The sequence below is a fragment of the Palaemon carinicauda genome, chromosome 13 (assembly GCF_036898095.1).
Source record: "Palaemon carinicauda isolate YSFRI2023 chromosome 13, ASM3689809v2, whole genome shotgun sequence".
Lineage (NCBI taxonomy): Eukaryota > Metazoa > Arthropoda > Malacostraca > Decapoda > Palaemonidae > Palaemon > Palaemon carinicauda.
In genome coordinates this window covers 82,162,952-82,172,951 of record NC_090737.1, presented here as the reverse complement: position 1 = coordinate 82,172,951, position 10,000 = coordinate 82,162,952, and the positions used below count along the sequence as shown (strand labels likewise).

General features: G+C 34.3%; 2 protein-coding genes across 3 annotated transcripts in view; one reads left to right on the top strand and one right to left on the bottom strand.

Moving 5' to 3' along the window:
* LOC137652321 (adventurous-gliding motility protein Z-like) overlaps positions 1 to 1,563 on the bottom strand; it is a 73,104-nt gene extending 71,541 nt beyond the window's left edge. The window contains exons 1-2 of one of the 2 annotated variants that reach the window (XM_068385658.1): positions 1,031 to 1,561; positions 1 to 50 (exon numbers count right to left, since the gene is read on the bottom strand). The exon at positions 1 to 50 is cut by the window's left edge and continues 309 nt beyond it. The gene's annotated coding sequence lies outside the window, so the exon portion shown is untranslated. The other variant, XM_068385659.1, reaches the window with a different exon arrangement.
* The window catches only part of Bet3 (blocked early in transport 3), a 144,992-nt gene that overhangs the window by 49,434 nt on the left and 85,558 nt on the right, over positions 1 to 10,000 (top strand). The window lies entirely within an intron of this gene.

Sequence of the window (10,000 nt, the reverse complement as noted above, 5' to 3'; positions counted from 1 at the left end):
TAGCGCCTGGTTCCTAGCTGCTCACTCCGCAAAGTAAGCTCGCTGGCACTCTGTCAATTAATAGATAGACGCAGAGCTTCAAAGCTTATACTCAGTATTATAATTGAGACTTTTCCTCTAACCATAAACTAGAGCCTTAAATGAAAATCTCAAATTCTAATTTTATTCCATTCTATCTTGACATCTGATATTAATACCTTTTTAACAGTTTTGGCAGCCTATTATGGTAAATTTTGTATTTTTAAACTTTTCTTATATTGTGACGTCAGTTGGACAAACCAATAAATGAATCAGATCTTCATCTCTCCGCAAATATTATAAAAAACAGATTGATGTGCCTGATTACTCTTCACTCAAGTTTGTCTTTGCGTAGAATATAACATATGTTAAAACGGACCTATGTTACAATTTACTTCAAAATTTTGGTATCTTGTGAAAAATTGTAGTTCAAAATATATAATCTTTTAGGTTATCTCCAAGTTTATGAATACTAATTTCCAACACTTTAACTTCTTGCGGTAGAAATATAATATTTTAAGTTATCTCCAAGTTTATAAAAACTAATTTTTCCAACACTTTACCTTCTTTCAGTAGTTATATATTTTTACAAATTCCTCCAAGTTTATAAATACTAATTTTTCCAACACTAGCTGAAGCTGACTATATATTTTGTTTTTCGTCTGTTTTGTCAAAAATCACATTTAAAACTTTTACAACACAGATTAGTCACCAATGTTCCAGAATCTATGAAAATATCAATTAATATCAGGAAATTCAATCGAAATATTGTGAACTTCGAGAACTAAATCCTTTTCTACTTGGATTAAAAATCCTCCCTATATCACTCCCTTTTTTCAAACGGCACGTTCAGAATATGAACCCCTCAGAAATTTTTATTTCGAGGATATATAACTTTTACTTCGCTTTAGAATTAATTATTATCTTAGTATTGAAAAAAAAATATTATTCGGATATTCGACTCTTCAGGGCAAGAACATACACGAACTGCAATCTACATAAGAGCTAATACCTTTGTAGACGATAATCCACATTTTGTTGAGTTGCACCTCAGCGTAAAGCGTATCAGCGTTAGATACTCATTTACGCATTAATAAATAAACTACTATATTTTCGATTCTATAGTTTACCAAATCACAAGAGACTTAGGGACCATGGGGATTTCTTTCAAGAAATGGAGAGTACAGTATTATTTATTTTTTCATTTTCCTGACCATCAATCAGTGATGAAAAAAATCTGCGCACTTTTTTTAGATTTAGCTAAGCTTCCAGACGCACTGCTAGATCACCGTTTCTTAGAAATTGCGAGATAAATCATTCAATCTTAATAGCATCGATATATTCGCATCTCTTATCTATAACACCACAACAATCGCCTCTAGACGTCGCACTTCAACCATTTCGACACTGATAATAACGAGCATTTTTCGTAAAGGATTCGAAGCTGTGCGTCCGACACCTTCAGCAGCTGTTCGTCGAAGACCGCCACAATGAGAAAAGTGAGGAAAGGAAGAAGAGCTTTAGGTGGAGAGGAGCCAGGGGAAAGGAGGAGAGGCGTGAGGAGAGGGAGGAGAAGAAAAAAGGAAGAGGCACTGATTGACTGGGGCAAGACCTCCCACCCATGTGTGTATGTACGTGTGCGTGTGTGTGTGTATCTTGAGCCTGCCGACGGTCTCAGTCATAAACAATGTAGTGGTAAGGCCCTTGAAGATTTGCCGCGTTCTTTCTGTATCTCCGTAAAGAGTCTTCACACCCTTGTATGTAATAAGCAGTGTTCAAAACAATGATGATCATCTTGACGCTATGATAGAATGGCAATGAAGAAACGACGAGTGACAGTCAAAGTGGACCATTAATAAGGGCACTGTCGGCACACGCCAGTCAAGTGCCCCAATCTCAAACCAATCACTGCTAGCTATGTTCTTCATAATGAAAATGGAACTGAATTGCAAATGTGCCAATTGTCATAATGAAGACTATCTTAGGGACAAAACTAGATAGCATATGCAGTTTCTACAACCTTTCCATTTTATAGCTATGGCAGATTGAATTCTGTGACCTTTAAAAGTTTAAACGCCGCTCATGAATGGCAGAGGCAAGGGCCAGTGATATTGCCTTATCGAGCAAGACAAGGCCTAGACACTGACCTTATATACACATGATCAGCGCCCAAGCCCCCTCTCCAATCAAGCTATGACCAAGGAGGGCCAGGCAATGGTTACTGATGACTCAGTAGATAGACCTATAGACTCTCCCAAAACCCCCATCCTTAGCTCATAAGGATGGTGAGGTTGCAGCTACTAAAGAAACTAACAAGTCTGAGCGGGAATCGAACACCAGTCTGGTGTTCACCAATCAGGGGCGTTACCACATCGGCCACCATTATTTAAATTGCTTTTTTTCACTTCCACGACCAACATTCTTATATATATATATATATATATATATATATATATATATATGTGTGTGTGTGTGTGTGTGTGTGTCTGTATATATATATATATATATATATATATATATATGTATATATATATATATATATATATATATATATATATATATATATATATATATATATTCATTAAATGCTAAAGCACTTGTGTCATCGCTTATATTATCGGCAACAACTTTGTAGTTTTATGTATATTTTCTTGTCCTCGGGGATATTTTAATTTTTTCATTTTATTTTCTAGTTTGTATGTCTATTAAATAGACAAACCCCATAAGGCTAATACAAATATAACTTTTTAATTAATTTTATCAGTTACATTTACCAGTTATTAAAATTTCAATTAGAAACCCTCCTTATGTTTTCTTAAATCAAGTAGAAACAAAAATACTTTTTTTTATTTCTTATTATAAAAATACAATTACGTTTAATCAATTTACATTATATACGTAATTATTCTATACCAAAATACAGATGTGAACTTTCATTGGTTTACAAGATTATAAATCAACTCAGTACAAATTAAACCAATTAATAAAAATTTTATAATATACAATAAATTAGATTTTACAAACGTTCTAAACTTGTAATACAAATGTTACATATTTAAGTAATTATCATAAATGTTCTTTTTTATAAACATTTAATTTCAATTCTTTTTTTTTAAGTTTTCATTATTATCATTATCATTATCATTATCATTATCATTATCATTATCATTATCAGTAGTAGTAGTAGTAGTAGTAGTAGTAGTAGTAGTAGTAGTAGTAGTAGTAGTAGTAGTAGTAGTAGAATGTTTGTAACATTCTACTTTCGAATATAACTAAATTTAGGCCTTGGCGTAGAGAAGGAGATGGTAAGAATGATTTGGTACCAACTGTTGTTATGGCTTCGCTTCATTTGTTTATAGAGAGACCGACCTTTCCCCCTAAACTGCTACCAATAACTTCAAAGGTCCCACTCCAGCCCCCACCCTCGTTTTGGTAGTGCCATAGCCTCTGTACCATGGTCTTCCACTGTGCTTTGAGTTAGAGTTTTACTGTTGGAGGGTACACTCTGGCGCACTATTCTGTTTTTCATTTCCTCTTGTTTTTTGACGTTCTTATAGTTTATAAATGAAAGATTTATATTAATGCTTCTGTTCTTGAAATATTTTATCTGTTCATTACTTATAACAATAACAATAACAATAACAATGATAATGATAATATTACAACATTGTTTTCTACGTCTTGGGTAGTTCCATAGCCATTCTCCGTCGTTGGTTAGAGTTCTCTTGTCTGAGGGTACACTCTATCACACTATTGTATCCGTTTCCTTATTTCCTTTCTTCACTGTGATATTTTCCCTGTTAGCACTGCTTTGCCAACTAAGGTTGTAGTTTAGCAGATGATGATAATAATAATAATAATGATAATAATAGTAATAATGATAATAATAATAATACATGCCCGCTCACGTACCCTTGAACACTACGCCGTGCCTCGACTGTAGCCTAAACTCTTTGAGGTGTCGACAAAATGCAGTAGTTGGAAAAGCAGGATGCTATCATCCCAGGGGCTCCAACAGGGAATATAGCATTGAAATAAATATAACATTGAAATAAATATTTCCTAAATAAACCATAAAAACTTAAACAAAACAGGAGGAAGAGAAATTAGATAGAATAGTGTGCCCAAGCAAGAGAACTCTAACCCAAGACAGTGGAAGGCCAAGGTACAGAGGCTATGGCACTACCCAAAACTAGAGAACAATGGTTTGATTTTGGAGTACTTTTATATTGTATGACTGACAAGGCATTGGTTTGTTCCTAGTCATGTGATCGATCTAAACTATCTCGTTCTACAAGATTCGACCATTAAAGAATTAAAGAATTGAGAGAGAGAGAGAGAGAGAGAGAGAGAGAGAGAGAGAGAGAGAGAGAGAGAGCAGAAAAAACATTGAATAAGTCTATATGGTAATTCAAGGATCTGTGAAGAGCATAAAGGCTGTGAAACATCCAGAAATATTCAGCAGAGAGAGAGAGAGAGAGAGAGAGAGAGAGAGAGAGAGAGAGAGAGAGAGAGAGAGAGAGAACCTGGGATGATGTTTTGAGTCATGAGGAGTAAAATAGGATGGTATGTACAGTACAAGATATTTTAATGGTATATTAGGTAAGGTCCTCTAAACAACTGAGTTAAGAGAACCTTCTTCAAATATCTTATGAATGGTTTCACTCGAGTGGAGTGAAGATGCCCTATTTGTGGCTCTCGCGTCTTACAGTTGTGGTATTATTACTATTTAAAATTTGATGGAATTCTGATAACTTAAACCGCCTCTCTCTCTCTCTCTCTCTCTCTCTCTCTCTCTCTCTCTCTCTCTCTCTCTCTCTCTCTCTCCAGTCATAACAGTCAACTTTCAACTAAGTACCTAATTCAGGGCTTTGATCAATAGAAGAATGATTAATTTGATTTTAAATTAGGTTTGTGGTGGCCTATTGGACACATCCCTGCCTGGCATTCTGAATTACTGGGGTTCGAGTCCCGCTCAAAGTCGATAGTTTCTTGTAGTGTCTGCAATCTCACCATCCTTATGAGCTGAGGATGGGGGTTTGGGGGAGCCTAAAATTCTACCTACTGAGTCATCAGCAGCCATTACCTAGCCCTCCCTGGCCCTAGCTTGAGCGGAGAGCGGTCTTGGCCACTGATTATATGGATATACGGTCAGTCTCTAGGACATTGTCCTGCAAGCTTGGGCAATGTCACTGTCCCTTGTCTCTGCCATTCATGAGTGGCATTCAAATCCAAACCCTTCTCGTCTTGTTAGGGGAACGAACCCTTACCTTTTGATTGTGAGCCGAGAACAATGAAATTACGCCTCGAGAATACACACACACTCGCACACACACACAGATCACATTCCCCTGATGGTGTGACGGAAAAGTGGTATGTTAATCCAAAAGCTATTATTCTTTGTAAGCAGAGAGAGTGAGAGTGAGAGAGTGAGAATATCATTACTTTTTGTTGACTTTGTCTTCCTTACACTGCAAGTGATGTACGGTAAGCCCAAAGTTATATTCCCGATATTGCGAACTCAAATTATCTTAGCTCATGCACCGAGGTTCCATATTATTGCAAAAGTTTATGGTGAAAACAACAACAACAACAATAAAAATAATAATAATAATGATAATAATAATGATAATAATAATAATAATAATAATAATAATAATAATAATAATAAATTTAGTTCCTATATTCTGGAAGACCCCTGTGTACAGAAACGTTAACATAACATTTTGCTTATATAAATATGAAATTCTATTTATTTCCTTTGTTTACGCTGTTAAGTTATTAATAAATAATTTCTCTTGTACATAATTACTCCAATATCAAGATCAATTACGCTGCTAATTCATGCTTTCATATCAATCCAAAAATGCAGAATAATATAATCTGGGGTAACCCATCTTTCCCGACACTTAGTTTCTCCATTTCTTAGTCCTCGTCGGAAAGGCTCGGACGCTAGGTCGAGTTACTCAGTACAACTAGGACCTTCTGTCTGGCAAATATCAAGTGGGGATAGCAGCCAGTCTCGAGAGCCCTGGACTGACGTCGTATCTTTCATTTCTAATTAGCAGTCATTTGGTCGCACTGAAAAAAAATGAGAGAGAGAGAGAGAGCATAGTCGTTAGGTCTTACAAAGATGAGAGAGAGAGAGAGAGAGAGAGAGAGAGAGAGAGAGAGAGAGAGAGAGAGAGAGAGAGAGAGAGAGAGAGAATCTTTCACTTTTTAATTAGCAGTCATTTGGTCTCACTTAAAATGAGAGAGAGAGAGAGAGAGAGAGAGAGAGAGAGAGAGAGAGAGAGAGAGAGAGAGAGAGAGAGAGAGAGAGAGCATAGTCGTTAGGTCTTATAAGAATTAGAAAAAGAGAGAGAGAGGGAAAGAGAATCTTTCACTTTTTAATTAGCAGTCATTTGGTCGCACTTAAAATGAGAGAGAGAGAGAGAGAGAGAGAGAGAGAGAGAGAGAGAGAGAGAGAGAGAGAGAGAGAGAGAGAGAGAGACCAATAATGTAATAAAAGCAAAGGTTCAACATGTTTACAGTACTTGGACGGTTGCTTTCCCCCCCCCCCCAAATAATGGTTGTATGCCTCCATGGACAATTACACAATACATACCGACAGGAAACCCACAGGGCCAGAATGAAAACAAAGATATCGTCTTACTGTCCAAACTAGAGTATGTGCGGTTCGGGGATTGGTCTTCGGGCTCGTATTGCTTTTAAGCGAAACTTTTTGTTTATTACCTCCACCAGCGAAGTTAAAAGGAGGTTATGTTTTCGCCCCTGTTTGTGTGTGTGTGTGTCTGTGCTTGTTTTGATAAGCTTCCTGGCCACAATATAAATAGTAGAGTAATGAAACTTGCATGGGTTAACTGTTATGTAAAAAGCTTGAAATGATTAAATTTTGGAAGGTCAAGGTCACAGTTAAGCAAAATGTCCAACTCACATAAACAGCCATAAGTTTGGACATCGTTGTCACAGAGACTTCAAACTTGGTTCATATTCGAGTTTAGGAAAATCCACTTCAATTTATAATGTTAAAGTCAAAGATCATGGTCAAGGTCGAGCAAAAGGTCGAGAAATAAGCTACAGCGGCTGAGGTCTGCGCTCTGCTGAGTGCCCCTCTAGTTATTATACTTTACTAGTATCAATTTAAAAAATAAAACTTCTTTATTTGTATACCTATTCTTAGGTGTTTTTTTTTACTATATTCCTGTTTAATCTCTTTGCTAATATAAACTGTGAATTAGGTAAGTGGTATTTGGTAGATCGTATTGCATATATATATATATATATATATATATATATATATATATATATATATATATATATGAATGTGAGTATGTATTTATATTTATACAGTATATACCTGGTTGTATGGATTTACGTGCATACAGGCATTCACACACACACACACACACACACATATATATATATATATATATATATATATATATATATATATATATATATACATATATATATATATATATATATGTGTGTGTGTGTATGTGGGTCTGTGGGTCTGTGTGTGTCTGTCTCTCCGTCTGTCTGCCTTCTTGTGTATTCTTTCAATGTGTGTGCGTGTGCGTCTACACGTGTGTGTATGTGTAGAAGTATCTGTATGTACACATGCACACATGAGATATTAACGGACCCTGCATTGTTTTTCTAACATCTGTTAACAATTTCGTCGGAGTGCGGTAGCTTTCATCTGTCACATTTTTGTATCATTAGGAATAATATTTAGTTCTTTGTCTCATTATCTTTTAGCGTGAGGGTAGAGCCTGCAAAAAGCAGCGAAGCGAAAACAAAGAAATTAGTTATTATTAAGATTGTTGTTTATATATTTACGGCTTTGCTTCACTTTTTTGTTAATCTCGCACGTCATCTAAAGAGTATACAATTTCATTGAGTATTGCATATTTCGTTATACACGTTTATTTATTAAAATAATTTACCTGAAATTATGCTCGTATATGATCGCTATGACTTCGTCAATTAGCAAATTAATTAGATTTAGTAATTTAGGAAAATATACTATGCAAATCACCTTGATCTTGAGGATTCCCCTCAAAGACTGATATGCTTTAATCTAGACTACTTATTTCATGAGTATTTTAATTTATTCAAAATCTTAATGTCTTGAAGAAACACAGGTATCATAAATATATCTAAATCTATTTATCATCATTTTCAATTTCTAACTTAATTTTCATCAATCTATTCATTATGGGTTTTAATTTCTAACTCATTTTTTAGCAATGTATTTGTCATTGGTTTTAATTTCTAACTTATTTCTTAGCAATGTATTTATCATTGGTTTTAATTTCTAACTTATTTTTCATCAATCTATTTATCATCGGTTTTAATTTCTAACTTATTTTTCATCAATCTATTTATCATTGGTTTTAATTACTAACTTATTTTTCATCAATCTATTTATCATCGGTTTTAATTTCTAACTTATTTTTATCAATCTATTTATCATCGGTTTTAATTTCTAACTTATTTTTCATCAATCTATTTATCATCAGTTTTAATTTCTAACTTATTTTTCATCAATCTATTTATCATTGGTTTTAATTTCTAACTTAATTTTCATCAATGACATTTAATTTATATTATACCCCGAATTTACTAAGGCCATTTCTGTAGGAATCAAATTTGACTCATTAGGCTGGTTGGTGCCAGATAATATCTAATAATCAATCAATAATCATGGGGCTGTTAAATCTTACATCTCTTTTAATAAAAGCACTGAGGATGGTACAAAATACTTTACAAACTGAAGAGTATTTCCTCATTTAACAAACGCCAATAAATTGTGGAATGATTTTCCTAATCAGGTAGTTGAATCAGTGGATCAAAAGTTCAAACTTGCAGCAAAGGTTTTAATAGTATACAGGCTAACATAAGTCTTTTTATAGTTTATTTATGAAATATCTGTTTCAATGTTGTTAATGTTTTTCTTTTCAATATTCTATTTCAATTGTTCATTACTTCTTATATCGTTTATTCATTTCCTTATTTCCTTTCCTCATTGGGCTATTTTTCCCTGTTGGAGCCCTTGGGCTTATAGCATCTTGCTTTTCCAACTAGGCTCTAGCTTAGCTAGTAATAATAATAATAATAATAATAATAATAATAATAATAATAATGATGATGATGATGATGATGATGATACGTCATCGTTGTAAAGTTGAGAAGCTGCTCAGATGTTAAAAGAATCCCTCATCGCCTCATTATGATTTGGGGAGTGAGAAAATCCTCTCCAAGAAGAGCAGCAAGAATATAGCACCTTTGTATATATCAGTTGGCTAGAAATAAAGTGATGCAATATATGCATGGCATTTCCCTTCCGTCTTTCGAAGAATTGAGATCCAAGTTCGTCCAGACGGTATAGAATTAGCTTGCTTGTATACACTCAAAAATTTACATTAAAAAAACGGTAAAAATCCTGGAATAAATGTTGCCAGACATTTACCATTTTAAAAACTGATGTATTTACGTAAAGGAATGATATTACGGTCACCACCAACTCGTAAAAGATAATAACAAAGTCGGGTAAAAATTACGGTCGCTTGTATTTTACTGAAATATGGCTGAAAACAGTATATTTTTACAGAGAATTTCCGATTAAAATTACGAGTTTTTAACGGTGTATATGACGTTACGGACAAAATTCAGTAGTATGTCTTTCCTCTGTTTTAATGCTCGTCTCCAAACCACTTATACTCGTAGCTATATTTTACTCAGAGACGAATAAAATAATCCATGTTAATGACTATACCCAAGGGAATATTATTGAATCCTTTTAATTAGCTGTACCAAAGGTCAAAATTCAAATATAGCCCTTGGTCTGTTTCCCGTTAATCCGGTATTATCATCTTATCTAAAATCTTGACTTATTTGGAATTATCAAGACACTGACAGCTGTGGGATCCCATTCTCCAATCTTAATACGATGTCTTTCTATGTGTATTTTCAT